At 45.4% G+C, this 14,353-nt stretch overlaps 1 protein-coding gene across 1 annotated transcript in view; it reads right to left on the bottom strand.

Annotated features, from left to right (window-relative positions):
* The window catches only part of Pla2g7 (phospholipase A2 group VII), a 34,990-nt gene extending 24,251 nt beyond the window's left edge, over positions 1 to 10,739 (bottom strand). Inside the window, exon 1 of the mRNA XM_051204407.1 lies at positions 10,599 to 10,739. The gene's annotated coding sequence lies outside the window, so the exon portion shown is untranslated. The remainder of the gene's footprint in view (positions 1 to 10,598) is intronic.
* Between the last annotated feature and the right edge of the window lie 3,614 nt (positions 10,740 to 14,353).

Raw genomic sequence — 14,353 nt, forward strand, 5'->3', positions numbered from 1 at the left:
ATTCTTTGCTACAGGTACCATCTGTGTCAGGGAGCTCAAGGCGCCCTTCCTGACTCCTTAGCTTCCCATCTTTCCACCCAGCTACTCTCTCCCTTCTTTCCACATGATTTCCCATCCCTTGCAAATGAAAACATTATCCCCTAAGACATGGACTGTTGGAGCCATAGACCTCATGTGACCTTCCCTCCAGGTTGTCTCCTGTCTCGCCAGCACCAGCCCTATGTCTGCTCCTTGTCGCTAACTTCAGCTTCCTCAGCCCCTCCAGGCCACCCCCCCAAATCACACTTTAACTTTGCAGTGACTTCTGCTGCTCTGGCACACTTAAAGAGGATGGGGCTATAGCTCTGAAAAAGTACACGGCCCTAGATTTCAGTCCCATCACCATAATGGAATCTTTTTCTAGTTGACTCCAAGACGTGGGTCTAATAAACTTTATGTTTTAAAATCTCTGGATGCTCTGTGTACCTGGGGAGGGATGATACTTACAACACATTCCTCTGGCTTCTGGTCTGTTTCCTTATCTTATGTTGTCTGTTAGCTGTTTTCTTGTTCATGTGATTTTACTCTCAGGCACTGCCAATCCCTTTGAAAGTATTCTATATTTTAAATAAACATGACTCAGATGTCCCCAGGTTACAAAGATGAAGACAGAGTTTCATGCTTTTCAAAAAAAAAAAAAAAAAGCAGTAGTATAAACAGACAGATGTCCTTGGCATCCCTGGACACACTATTTCAAGGGTCACTGAAATGTGGGGGAGACAGCCACAGCCCTCAAGGCTTTTTCTTTTTTTTTTACAGTAGAACACAGTGGAACTTTTCGTAGGCGGCTGTAATTCCCAATGCCTCTTCCAGCTCTCTGCCTGAAGATAAGCGTTGGCTAAAAATATGTTTATGTTTCAGATAGTGACTTTGGACAGTCTCTTAGAGCTAGAAAATACAAAATGTCTATTTTTATTTGTTGAGCAGTGCTGGGAATGAACCTGGGGGCCTCTTGCCTCCTAGGCAAGAACTCTTCCACTGAGCTGTATCCGGAGCCCACAAAATGATCACTTAACAGTCTTCAGGACCACAACATACAGAAAGTCCTTTTTGTGCAACCACCACCACAGGCCAACACAACACAAAACACATCCTGTTCTTTGAGAAAGAGGGAACTAGACACACAAATATCAAAGGGTAGATCAAAGCCAGGAACAGAGCATCTCCTTAGACTTTAAAATAGAAACAAAGTCAGCCATGCTAGTACATTTAAAAAGCAATTTGGGGGCTGGAAGTATGCCCCCCCCCAGTGGATAGGAGTGCTTGCTGTGAGAGCCTGAGGGCCTGAGCTTAGATCCTTACACCTATGTCAGAAGTCTAGGGTGACAATGGACATGCCAACCCTGTCTAAAGCAGAGACAGGAGGGTCACTGAGGCTTGCTGGCTACCGGTCTAGCTCTAGGCTCAGGAGAGACCCTGCCTGAAAGTAATAAGGTGGAGAAGGATAGTGTGACAGGAGCCTAACTTCTGGTCTCCAAGCGCCTCTCTCTCTACCTCTATCTCTCTTTCCCCCTCTCAAGTTCACCAAACTAGTCCTTAACAAACTCCAATTTTGCTTTAAAAATAAAAATGTGCATCACTTTTTTACAACGGAGTATGTTTCTTTGATAAGAATTAATGCTGGTGTATATGATCACAGAGTGTTTATGCTTAATTTAGAGCAAAGTACCAGAAGAGAATAACCTCTCTATTCAGACAAAACAGCACTTGAAACAGATGGGGAGGAGGAAGCTGTTCATATCATGGTGGATCAGGAAGTCAGATGTGAGGGAAGCAGAAGGTGGGCACGCCCTCCACAGCTCACCCTAGTGAGCTACTGCTTCCAGCCAGGTTCCACCCTGCAGGTGTTCCATGGCCTTCCAAAACAGCAGCAGCAGCTGAGGGAAGGAGCCTTCACAAGACAGGCCTATGGGGACATTTCACAGCCCAGACACAATGTGCCCTCAACCACTAAATGGCAAACTGTTACAGTAGCCACAGAAAACTAATATGGAGAATGTAAATTTGCTGGGTGAGATGTGTGATAATAGGTGTGCTTAGTTTGGACCAAAGTCTAATAAAAAACAGTTTAGCTAGCTCAAAAAATTGACTTGATACCAGGCTGAGTCATCAAGGAAGATAAGAATCTTCTCCTTTGGAAATAATGTAAACAGCTTGTCGAGTAATTTGAAACCAGGGTGATTTTGGTTTCCCCAAAGACACTTAGAAATACCTGGAGAGATGTCTTCAGTTGTGTCATTTGTCAGGGAGCTGCTACCGACATAAAATGGGCATAGGCCCAGCATGCCACTAAATACTCTCAACGCACAAACTTCCCCCTACTATATATAGACACCCCAAATCATCAGTGACTGACGTTAAGAACCACTGGTCCAGCCGGGCATGGTGGTGCACACCTTTAATCCCAGAACTAGGGAGGCAGAGGTAGGTGGATCTCTGGGTTGGAAGCCAGCCTAGCCTACAGAGTGAGTTCCAGGACAGTCACCGTCTGTAAACAAACACACACACACACACACACACACACACACACACGAACCTCTAATCCACAAGGAAGCTGAAGCAACTGCATTTTTGTTTAATGAGAAAGAAACAGTGGCTGAGAAGGTGGCTCAGCCAGCAGAGTGCTTGCCTTACAAGCACAAGGCCTGGACCTTGATCCCTGTATGTAAAAACTAAGGGCACCCTGGCACACCCTTGTAAACCCACACCACAGAGGGAGAGAAAGGAAGATGGTTGGAGCTCCACCCACTTGAACCTAAACCAATGAGCTGCAAGCTGAGACCTGTCTTAAACACAAGGTGAATGGCTCCTACAGAATGACGCCTGAGGTTGTTCTCTGGTCTCTACTTGCTTGAGTACACATGTCCCTCACACTTGCACACATGCATTAAGTGCACCCACACACACACAAGAAAGAAATGACATATTTCATATTGTCCAGATATGTAGACAAAAGGAAAACATGTTGATAACTAGTTTGTTTATTTTTTTATTATTTTATAACAATTGATTAATTTGTTTTTCTGAGACAGGGTTGCTCTGTGCAACAATCCTGGCTTTCATGGAACTTTCTCTGTAGACCAGGCTGGCATGGAGATCTGCCTGCCTCTGCCTCCCAAGCACTGGGATTACATGTTTAAAAAATAAATAAATCTTATGTTCATTGGTGTTTTGCCTGCATGCCTGTCTGTGTGAGGGTGTCAGAACCCCCAGAGCCGGTGTTACAGTTTTGAGCTGTCATGTGAGTGCTTGGAACTGAACTTGGGTCCTCTGGAAGAGAAGCCAGTGTTCTTAACCACTGAGCCATCTCTCCAGCCCCAATAACTGGTTCATTTATAATTGCTACCTCAACTGCCATTTGGAGTTGATCTCTGATAACTGTTCCCCTTCTAGAGATACTAAAACAAGGACAGTCTGTGGATGGAATTGGACTCTCTTGTCTCAGCTTCATCAACGTGGGGTATTTGTGTGTGTGTGTGTGTGTGTGTGTGTTTTAAATCAGAAAAACAACTCCTACTCAGTACTTGCTAATATCAAAATGAAGAAAGAGATAGTTACCTACTCTCTTAACACTGTGTCCATCCCTTTCTCATTATCCCATCAACTCAGAATTTAATGCCGTATTACCTCAAAGGTATAAGAATCGTGACACTTCTGCACAAGTGTCTAGGCAAGCTTTGGGGACAGTTCATATGATTCTTGTGTGATCATTTCACAACATCAGAAGAAGCTGGAGTCAAGAAAAGGATACTTGTGGTAAAACCTACACCTAAGGGCTGGTGAGATGACTTGGCATTTAAGAGCACCGGTAACTTTTCCAGAGGACCTAGGTTTGATTTCCCAGCACCCACATGGCAGCTCACAACTATCTGTAATTTTATTCCTCAGGAACCTGGCATCCTCTTCAAAGGTCCACAGGCATCAGGCATGCACATGGTGCACAGACACACATGTGCACAAGACACCCATACATATAAAATAAAATTTAAAAAAAAAATCAAAAACCTTGTGCCCAATGTGCAAATGGCCAGGTTTTGTTCACTCTTCCACAGGAAGAAATCACACAACAGCACAGTGCTGGAGTTAGTCTATCCTTCCACGCTTTACATCCTTTGAGACAATCCTAAATCACATCAGGATTCCTTAAACACACAGAAGTTGATCCAGAGGCCAAGAAACTGCAAAGTGCAGACACACTGGATGAGAGGTGGTTCATATTCTGAGCTGGCTGGGATGGAGGAGAGCAAGGTATCGTGATGTTTTGTTAGGCTGCTCAGAATATGGTACACAACTTAACACAAATTGTTTATTTCTGGATTTTCCACCTAATATTTCCTGGCCATCGTTTGAGTATGAGTGATGGAGACCACAGGTCTAGAATGGGTATTGCTATAATGGGGGAGGTCATAAAGGGAAGGCAGTTCTGGCGTCTCTCGACATAACCTTAAACTACACAAATGCCCAGATGCACAGCAGTCAGATGAGGTTAAAAAGTAAGTGCTAACTCCCCTACTTTACCAACACATCTTGCGGCTGAAGCCTTATACATGAGGCGAAATGAGAGAAGGATACTATGATAACATCTGTATAACAGTCAGCAGTAATGATAATCGACAACACCATGCAACATCCTACATATTCTACACAAGAGACCTCATCTGATGTATGTATGTATGTATGTATGTATGTATGTATGTATGTATGTATGTAGAAACAGAAATGGGGTGAAGGTATGGGGGCTAAATGATGTGTTCAACACCACAGAGATAGGAAACAGCTAAGCCAGAATCTGAACTTAAGCCCCAACTTTAAAACAGGAGTTCTTAACTTTCTCATGCCTGGCATTCCAGGCTGACAAGTCATGGTTGTAGGGGGTGGCCTGTGCCTCATAGGATGTCTATGGCAGCATCTTTGTCCTCTCCTCATGAGATGTCAACAGCAAACCAGATATGTGTTCATATACTGTCAAATATCCCACAGGAAAGCAAGAATCATTGTCAGCCGAAAGTCACTATACACTTCTTAGTTCTGCTGAGGACTCAGCAACAATCAAACTAGGAAAATAAGGCTAAAAATGAGCCAAAATGAACAAGGAATTGGCGAAAATAAACCAATCAACCACAACCTAAAGGCATCCTAGGCTGCTTAACTGAAGTGTAACATCTTAGAGAGAGGAAAGCTACCTTCTCTCTATGCACTGTGCCTGCTAGACCACATCTTCCTAATCTGGTGGGGCTCTAAAGATTTTAACTAATGAAAGTTTATGCATAGATACAATAACCTAACAGCAGCCTGAAGGACAAAGGGTCAGGACAAGTCACAGGAGGAGCTGCTGAGCAATATGGAAAACTCAAGCGACTCATCACAGATACAGTTCTGCACCGAAGGTCTTAAGTCATTTGCTAGGTGCACCTGGTCTACAGTAATCTACTAATGAAGCCTTTCAATAGTTAGCAAGGCATGGTCTGTGCTATACTGATTGCACTAAGCGAGGAAGTTGCACTAGGCAGCCCTGACCCGAGGTCAAACTTAGAAGTCCACAGGTAACTTTAAGGAGGAAACAGACCTATGCAATAGAATGGGAACTGTGGCAAACTGGACGAAGGAGCATTGCCATTCCACTCCAGTAGACTGCTTCCACAGAGGAAGGAGAGCTGAACGTCACTACATCTTTCAAGAAAAACGGGGTGACTTCATTTGCCTGTAACAGTCACTGCCTTTTGGAGGGTAGCAAGAAATCAAACCTTTCAATAAATCATGGGAGTCAAACAAAAACAGATCTACAGCCCTTGAGTCTGACATGCTGGCTTGGTAGTAAATTTCTTGCAGAGTAAGCATGAGGACCCAAGTTCAGATCCCCAGAGCCCTTATACAGAGCAGGGTGTGGGGCAAGCATCTGTAGTCTGAATGCTGGAAGGTGGGAACAGGAGGGTTTTGGAGACTGCCAAGCCAATCAATCTAGCTACATAAGGGAGTTGTGGGTTCAACAAGAGACAGACTTAAAATAATAATAATAATAATAATAATAATAATAATAATAATAATAATAATAATAATGTGTGGTATGACAGTGGTGAGAACAATATGCTGGGTATGTCCCCAAGTCATTGTCCCATCTTGTCCCCAATCTGAATTAGCAGACTAACTACTTCAGAATCCAATGTGGGCACCGACAGCTTCTATCTAGCAAGAGAATGTAACCCACAGGCTGTCATGAGAGCTGAAATTTCCACAGAACACAATGCAAATAAGGAAGGGGCCCCTCTTCTCCTAAAGAGGGACATCTCATTTTTGTAAGTTGCGCCTCAGAGTGAGGAAGGAGAAGTGGAGTTGCCTCACATAGCAGTGAGTTGTCCTGTCACGGGAGGGTCATCCCTTCTCTAGTTAGTAAACAACTTCAAAACCCGCATCCCTCTCTTTGTCAGCAATCAGCCAGGGGAGCTGCAGAGCCTCCTCTGACACAGAATGCTTCACTAAGGGAAAGCTATTATTCAATGCTTGTTATTCAGGGCCCTCCTGGTGAATTCTGCTGCCCCATGGAGATTTCCATTCAGCAGATCTGTGCACTCTTGGACACTGGCATGGCCCATCCAGGACAAAGACCCATTTGTTCTCTGAAAAGACTTTCAACTGTTTTTCTTTTTTCCAATTCCCAGTTTCAAATGTTATATTTTTGTACTTTACTTGAGCATGCTCAACTTTTAAGATTAAATTAGTTGTCATTTTAGGCTTCGTGTCATTATCTGCTATCATGGCTCATCTAATGGCTTCTGATGTATGTTCCAGAGAGGTTGTATTGTGTTTGGTTGTGAGCCTAGCCTTTAACAGCTAAGCCATCTCTCCAGCCCCAGAGAGGTTGTATTGTGTTGTAGTGTGTGTGTGTGTGTGTGTGTGTGTGTGTGTGTGTATGTGTGTGTATTAAAATTACACAGTGATTTTAATAGTATTAGTCATAATATCTTATATACTCTTAAGAGCACATTCTTAATATTTTTTAAAGCATACTTATTAGCGTATTTTTTACAGAAGGCCAGGGGTGGCAATGGCAGATCCATTTTGTGGGTGGGGAATTTGAGACACGGAAACATTATGTAACTTCTCAGTGTACCTTCCAAAACTATCCTGCGCTCACCTGTCACTTACACCCTCAACTAGACTCCAACCAGCAAATCTAAAGTTGCATCCTCTCTTGCTTCTTCCATATAATCCGTCCTCCACACTTCACCCAGACTAGTCTCCCCAAATGGAAGTCTGTGAATTCACATCTCTGCTTAGAATGTATCCAGCTTCTTGCTATCCTGTTTGGAGTGAGACCTACCTTGCTTGATTTGGCCGATGAGATTCTGGGTGATGTGGTCCCCTCCTCCTCCTCTGTCCTTGCATCCAGCCCTCCTCTGCTTTACCTACTTCAGCCACCCTGGCTTTCCAACTGGGCCTTCTATACATTGCACTTGATCCCCACACACCTATACACTAGGTCCCTCTGCCAGAAGTATTTCTGTGTCAAGGGACCCATCTCAGGACCTTTCCCCCCCCCCCCCAGAGAAATCTCTCCTCAACTCCAAAGGGCTGAAGAGAAGGTTCGGTGGTTAAGAGCCTAGCACCCACACACTAGCTCACAGTCATCACTAAGTATGGTTCCAGGGAATCTGATGCCATCTTCTTGCCTCCAAGAGTACCAAGCCCATGATGAAGCACACACATACATGAAGGTAAATATTTGCACACAAAAATAAAAGTAAATACATCTAAAAAAAAAAAAAAAAGGAGGAGATGAATCCTCTGCTGGCCCCCTGCTATTTGCCCAACACATTTCTACACTTTAAATCCGTATCGATAGTGCTGTACACGGCGCCTGGCTTTTCTTTAAAACTTTTATTACTGTCTGAACTCACTTTGGTCACTCCTTGGTTTTTGCTCATCTCTTGACTCCAGAATTCTTTGATCCTAAAAAAGTGTATCTGACTTACTGTTCCATAGTCACACCCTGGTACACAGTAGCAGGCATCCATCCATCCCTCCATCCGTCCATCTGTCTGTCTGTCCGTCCTACCTGTTCTCTGTTCCAGAGTTCAGGACTAAATCAGATTTTGCACATGTTTTGCAAGTTCTCTACCACTGAGCTATAACACTCCCCCCTACACTCACTCACACACACACACACACACACACACACACACACACACCTGTGGTTATTTTTATTGAGACATGATCTTTTTGTGTAATCTAAGCTGTCCTTAAACTCACTACATAGCCCAAGCCTTGAACATGTGAGATCAGCCTGTTTTAGTCTCCCTAGCACTGCAAATACAGTTGTCCCAACAACGACATGTTTTGACATGGACAAATAAAGGAATGAATTAACAGAACTTTTGCTAGACCAATTAATTCAGTTGAGTGTTCTCACAGCAACTTCCCTCCTCAGCTGCTGAGTTTACTTAAAAACAAAAGCCACGCATGCCTGTGTGGGTCTGTTCTGTTGCTGTATTATTCGTTACTTTCATTAATGGGTGGTTCACACTTCATAGAGAAAGGCAACGGAGCCTTCTGTCCATGCCAGCAGACCACAGAGCTTCCTCAGAATCCTGAGGCATGAGTTAGAGCTAAACACTCCTTCCTTCAATATCTTTCTATTTAATACTTTATCATCCGGGCTTTACTTAATGGAAATATCTTTGTGCTTCTCAGGGTCAGTGGGTCAGTTAGGCTCATAATCATGAATCATAGGAGAAAAAAAAAAAAAAAGACATGTTTAAGATGCAGAGTGCATGGGGTGGGAATAGGGAGCTCCTGAGAGATGGCTCTGTGATTAAGAGCCCTGGCTGCTCATCTAGAGGACCTGCATTCAGTTCCCAGTACTCACGTGGCAGCTCACAATCATCTGTGACTTCAGTGCCAGGGGATACCTGGTGGCCCTCCTGTGCCCCTCTTAGGCACTAGGCACACACGTGCTGTCCAGTCTTAGAGGCAGCATCCAATATACGTAAAATAAAATATTTTTAAGAATATGGCTGGGAGTGCAGCTTTGTGGGTAGAGTGCTTGCCCAGCATGCCCTGGGGTTGCTCCCCAGTGCCTCATAGAGCCGGTGGGATGCCTCAGGCCAGTGATCCCACAACTCAGGAGATAGAGACTTTTCACATCAGAATGGAAAGATAGCAACAATAGGCCCCCCTTGAAGAAGTCTTTCCCAGGAACTCCCAAGTACCCCAGGCAGTCTCAAAGTGGCTGTTGAATTGCTTTTGTTTACAAACAAAACTAGGTGGGGGAGGGGTTAGTTAGGTCCCTGGAGTTCCTGATGAACAGTGAGTAGACACAGTGGGGAAGAGTTCAAAGCCAGCTACCTGGCTGTGAGAGCAACCTGGACCAGCCCTCAGCACCTCACAGGGGATTGATTTCTAATTGCTTAATGAGCTGCTGACTCATTAACACCCACTGAATGCACTCACATGCATTCAGTGGCTCAGTATGTTGAGTCCTCTGCCTCAGTGTCACCCATGCATCATCATCATCGTAAGGACAGACCCTGGTACCTGTTCAAGGATGGTATCAGCACATGGTGAGGGAAGCTTCTGTGTGCAAATGTCCAGGGAAGGGAAATCACTCTCGATGCCTGACTTCAAGAGGCTGAAGGCGGCACACCAAGGATGCTGAATTAACAAGCTCTCTCTTTCATAAGGCTACCAGGGTCCCCTCTGGGAGAAAAAATTCCCGGGTGCTGACAGCTCTCCGGTGCCCTGTTGCCAGAAGGTGTTCTCTCTTTGTTTTGACTCTGGTGCCCTGATCCAGGGGATCAATGTGACTCCAAGATTTGCTTGCCAGCCTCTGGCATTGTGCTTGCTTCAGGGAATACATTTTCTCCCCTCCTGCTCAGACACAAGTCTCCCGGTTCTGCCTTCTCATTTGGGTCAAAGATAATTTGTGCAAGTCTGATTTGGTAATGTGTGCTGCCCAAACCAGAATCTGTGTGTCCTTTAGAGGTGACAGCTCCCGTGTGTGTATGTGTAAGAGCCTGACACACCTCTCCTTCCTTCCCTCGACCTGGCAGTAATTCCCATGGTTCCAAATGAAAACCTCAGGATCATTTTTTTTTTTTCTGGTTTTGCTTGGCTTTGTAAAAAAATTCAGCCTTAAGGGTGGGCTAACCAGCATTTTATCTGGCCAGCCGCAGGATGCTCCAAGCAGGGGTGATATTGCTTTATTTTTATTATTCTATTCCCAGATTCCTTAAGTCTGAGCTATTCCTCACAAGAAAGTGTGCATGAGCTGAGCGTCCCAGAATGAGATCTACAGACAAAACATTTCCCTGAATGCTCTAGGTTCATCTGCCACCTGGTCGGAACTGAATTTTTAGGGTGGCTTTCTCAGAAGCAATCCCTCACCTTCCCTCAACAACTCTGGATTCCTATTCCTGGGTGCCTACGAGGTCAGTTCAACAGAAGGGCGCTGTGGTTCCACCTCGCCCTCTCTGCTGTCCTCCCAGTCTGCTCTCCTGTGTCCCCACCACAGTCTGGTGACAGCACCACAAGCTCAGGACCCTCGCAGTTCCGGGACTCCTTACCTAGGCACCGCGCTGAGTTACTCCCGGGTACCCGGGGCCCTGGGCGCACCGATGCCACCACCAGCAGCGCGAGTCAGATCCAAGTGCTTCTCACAGCCAACACCGCAGGCCTCCAGACAGTTTTCTCCCAGGACTGGGATATCTCTGAGATGGGCTGAGCAAACGCCTAAGATCTATCCTTAGGCTCGACCCTCCCCTCCCGGGGTTGCTGTGGAGGAGGGACAGGGGAGGAGCATGTGGCCCAGCCTCCTGCCTGTTCTGAGCAGCTGCGGCTCGGGATCACACAGCGCTCGCCCCCGGGCGGGCCACTACCTGGACCTTCTCAAAATCCCACGCGTGGATCCTGCCTGCCTGAAGTTGTGATGGGCTCCTAGGTTCTTAGACACCCCGGCCTCACCAGGTCTGTTACTCGGGGAGCCACACCCCCAAGCGTATCTTGCTAGTTTCATCCTGTTCTCCAAATCGACAAAGTTCACTGAATCGCTGAGCACCGTTTTGGAATCTGAAATGTTCTGCACAGACCGCATTTTGATACTTTGTACCCGGAGTCCCAGTTCACTCCTTGTGTACACTCTGTCCCAGACTGGAAGGCCTGCCACTGCGTAGCCTTCTTGCTTTACTGGTTTCTGTCCCAGCTCAGTCTAACTCAGTTATTAGCGCTTGTGGTAAAGGTATTTCTCTCCAAGGAGAAACCTATTCCCCCAGACATGGGACTTTTTGTTTACCTCCCCAGGCTCCGCAGCTTTACCCCTCCCCACCTCGCTCATTAAACATGTTTGGGGGAACAGAAACTTAGAATATTCTCGAGGACCCCTCCACCGCAGTGTTAGCAAACAAGGGTGCTGTGTCGGGGCGGTGGCAGTTGGAGAGTAGAAGAGAAATTTGGATGTTTGACTAGCAGAGGTGCATACAGGTATGCAGAGAGCTACAGGGCTGCAGCTTTAATGGTTCCTCTGATTTGTCCCCAGACCCTCTCGCCACTCCCCCCCCCCCCCCGTGTGTGGCCTTTAAAGCGATACAGTTGTTCATTCTGGCTCCTTTAAGGTAACCCTTCGCCTATACTCCTGTTAGGAGCACCAATAAAAAACTCATTGGTTTACTAAGATAGATATTGGGGAAATTGTTGTATGGATCGGGCTGGGTTCCCTTTCTGGGGTTTATTGACACATGCTGCATCTCCCCCACAAAGCCTGTTTTTCCCTAAAATGCCATCCTTTAATTTTAAAGATTTCTTCTGAAACCCATTTTCCAATAATTTTTAAACATCTTTGTGGCGATATTGTGCTTATGATCGAACAAATAAAACTTGCCTGGAGATCAGGGAAGCAAAGCGGCCAGCCACTTGAGAATGCTCGCCTCTACCAATGCTCAGAGCGAAGGGATCCTGTCCTCAGATTGCATTTCCAGATTGCACTGCTCTCCACCAAACCTCAGAATCCCTCAGCTCCTGTGTTCTCCTGCTTTGTATTCCTCTTTAGTGCTGGGATTAAAGGTGTGGGATCCCATGTGCTGCCATCACCTTTGTATGAGCTCTGTTTCTCTTTTAGACTGGATTAATTCCATGCAGCTCATTGTGGCCTTGAACTAAGGCAGCTCCGTCTGCCTCTATCTCCTGAGTGCTGGCATTAAAGGTGTGTACCACCACTGCCTGGCCTCTATGGCTAACTAGTGTGACTGCTAGGACTAAAGGTGTGTGCCCAACACTGCCTGGCCTCTACGGCTAGGTAGTGTGGCTAGCTTTGCACTCTGATCTCGAGGCAAGCTTGATTTGTTATATCACAAACAAACACATCTTCATCTAAAACTAGAAAGTTGAGGGAAAGTTGGCTGAAATGTGTATGTAGTATTATAATATATTTTTGACATCTTTTAGATAGATTGGATTTCATTTAGTCCTTATGAACTTTCAATGATTTTCTGCAGGAGAGTGGAGAGACAGTGTGGAGTAGCCATGGAAATAGCAAACACAATAACTGAGAACTACTTCTAAGATATTTATGGAGGTCTGCAGATACCAGTGTAGGAGTAGGGCATTTGGCTGGTATGTATGAAGTCCTAGATTCAGGCCTCAGTACCACAAAATAACATTTGTGGAGTTCAAGCAACTCAAACCCAAAGAAACAAGCAAGGATGAGGTATGGCTGTAGCTTGAATAGGGAGAGGGAAACAAGGAGGGTAAGAACCTGGGGGTGACATGGGAATCTTCCTGGATATGTGGGAAGCTTTGTAAGTCCACATGGTTGATGATAGTTAAACTGGCTTCCTAGCAGTGGAGCCCAGCCATGTGGTGATAACACCTGTGCTGGTGGCATCATCACCAGGTGCTAGAGCCCCACCATGCTGTGCTGCACCTTTCCTGGAACCAAGCTCTCAGCACAAAGGGACAAAGACAGGAGATAGAGGAAGGGGGAGAAGGGGGAGGGAATGAAAGAGAGGGGGCAGGGGTGTATGTCCTGGAGTGAGACAAAGGGCTGCCTCTGGATAGAAGGAAACGAGGTCTATATGAAAATGGTAGTTTATAAAGGGAAAGTTTGTGAGGTGTTTAATTTTAATAGTGCATCTTAATTAAGTGAGCCAAAGGGGGCTTTTGGTTGCTGAATGTCAATACTTTGATCGCCGGACCTTGGTAGTCAGCTTCAGGAGGAGAAAGTAGCCATATAAGGGAATAGACTTTGGGGTTTAGCTCTAGGAATGTAATCTAATAGTTTTTAGCAAGGTAGAGAAAATGGGGAGAAGGGCAAGACCTGCCAGTATCATGTTTGCCAGACTGTGACTGGCCAGAGTCCCTTCAAGGGAAGGGCCCCTAGAAAGGGGGAGGCACATTAAGAAAATTCAGAGTTGACAGTAACTTTAAGAGAAATGTTTTTATAGTCAATAAGTAATACCCATAGATTAATGTGTCTCTCAACCCTTAGCAGAAGCTTCAGTTTGCAGCACATGGCGAACAACAAAGTGAACCATGACTACGCAAGGGGCAGAGAATGCTTAGCCCTAACTGGAAATTCTACTGCACCCTCTCATCGCAAGGCTCAGGGATCACTGTGGAATGGGGATGGGGGAGCAAACAAATTGTAAGAGCCTGATGTGCAAGATGAATACAAGAAGGCAGTGTCCACCGGACGCAACAGTTGACAGAGTGCACAAGCTCCCTGAAAGTTCAAGCCTCGTGGAATCTGGACATGGAGAAGTGGGGTAGACAAGAAGTCCCTCCCCTAGCGGAGGAGTTACTGTCAATTGCTAGCTTCTGAGAGATGGAAAGTCAGCTTTCTTTAAGAATGGTGCCCACTGGTAGATGATCAATGGAAGGCCACACATTCATGGTTATATGGGAAGGACAGATAGATTTGATGCATGAGGAAAAAAATGATACAAAATTAGGTGGTAGGAAAAGGAGAGTGGATCTGGGGAGAGTCACACAAAAAAAAAAAGCTGAATAAATTTAATCAAAATATAAATTAGGTATTCTTCCATAAGCCTGATGTGGGGTATTCACCAGAGAAAACTGCTTGGTCTTGGGTTTAAGCCAATAGAAAGTCTTTAAAAGCTGGCCAGCAACTACACTGGATGTTCTAGATCCCAGCACAGCATTGAGTATTTCCCATGGTGAGACTTTAAGTACAAAAACCATGTTCAGGGTTGACATACTCCAGTTAACAAGAACAGTTACCCAGAAGACAAAAAGCAAGGTCAGCACATCTAAAAACTTTCCCAGAACTATGGACTTTGATGGAGTAGGCCTTTGTTTTAGTTTTGGA

The sequence above is a fragment of the Phodopus roborovskii genome, unplaced genomic scaffold, assembly GCF_943737965.1.
Source record: "Phodopus roborovskii unplaced genomic scaffold, PHOROB, whole genome shotgun sequence".
Lineage (NCBI taxonomy): Eukaryota > Metazoa > Chordata > Mammalia > Rodentia > Cricetidae > Phodopus > Phodopus roborovskii.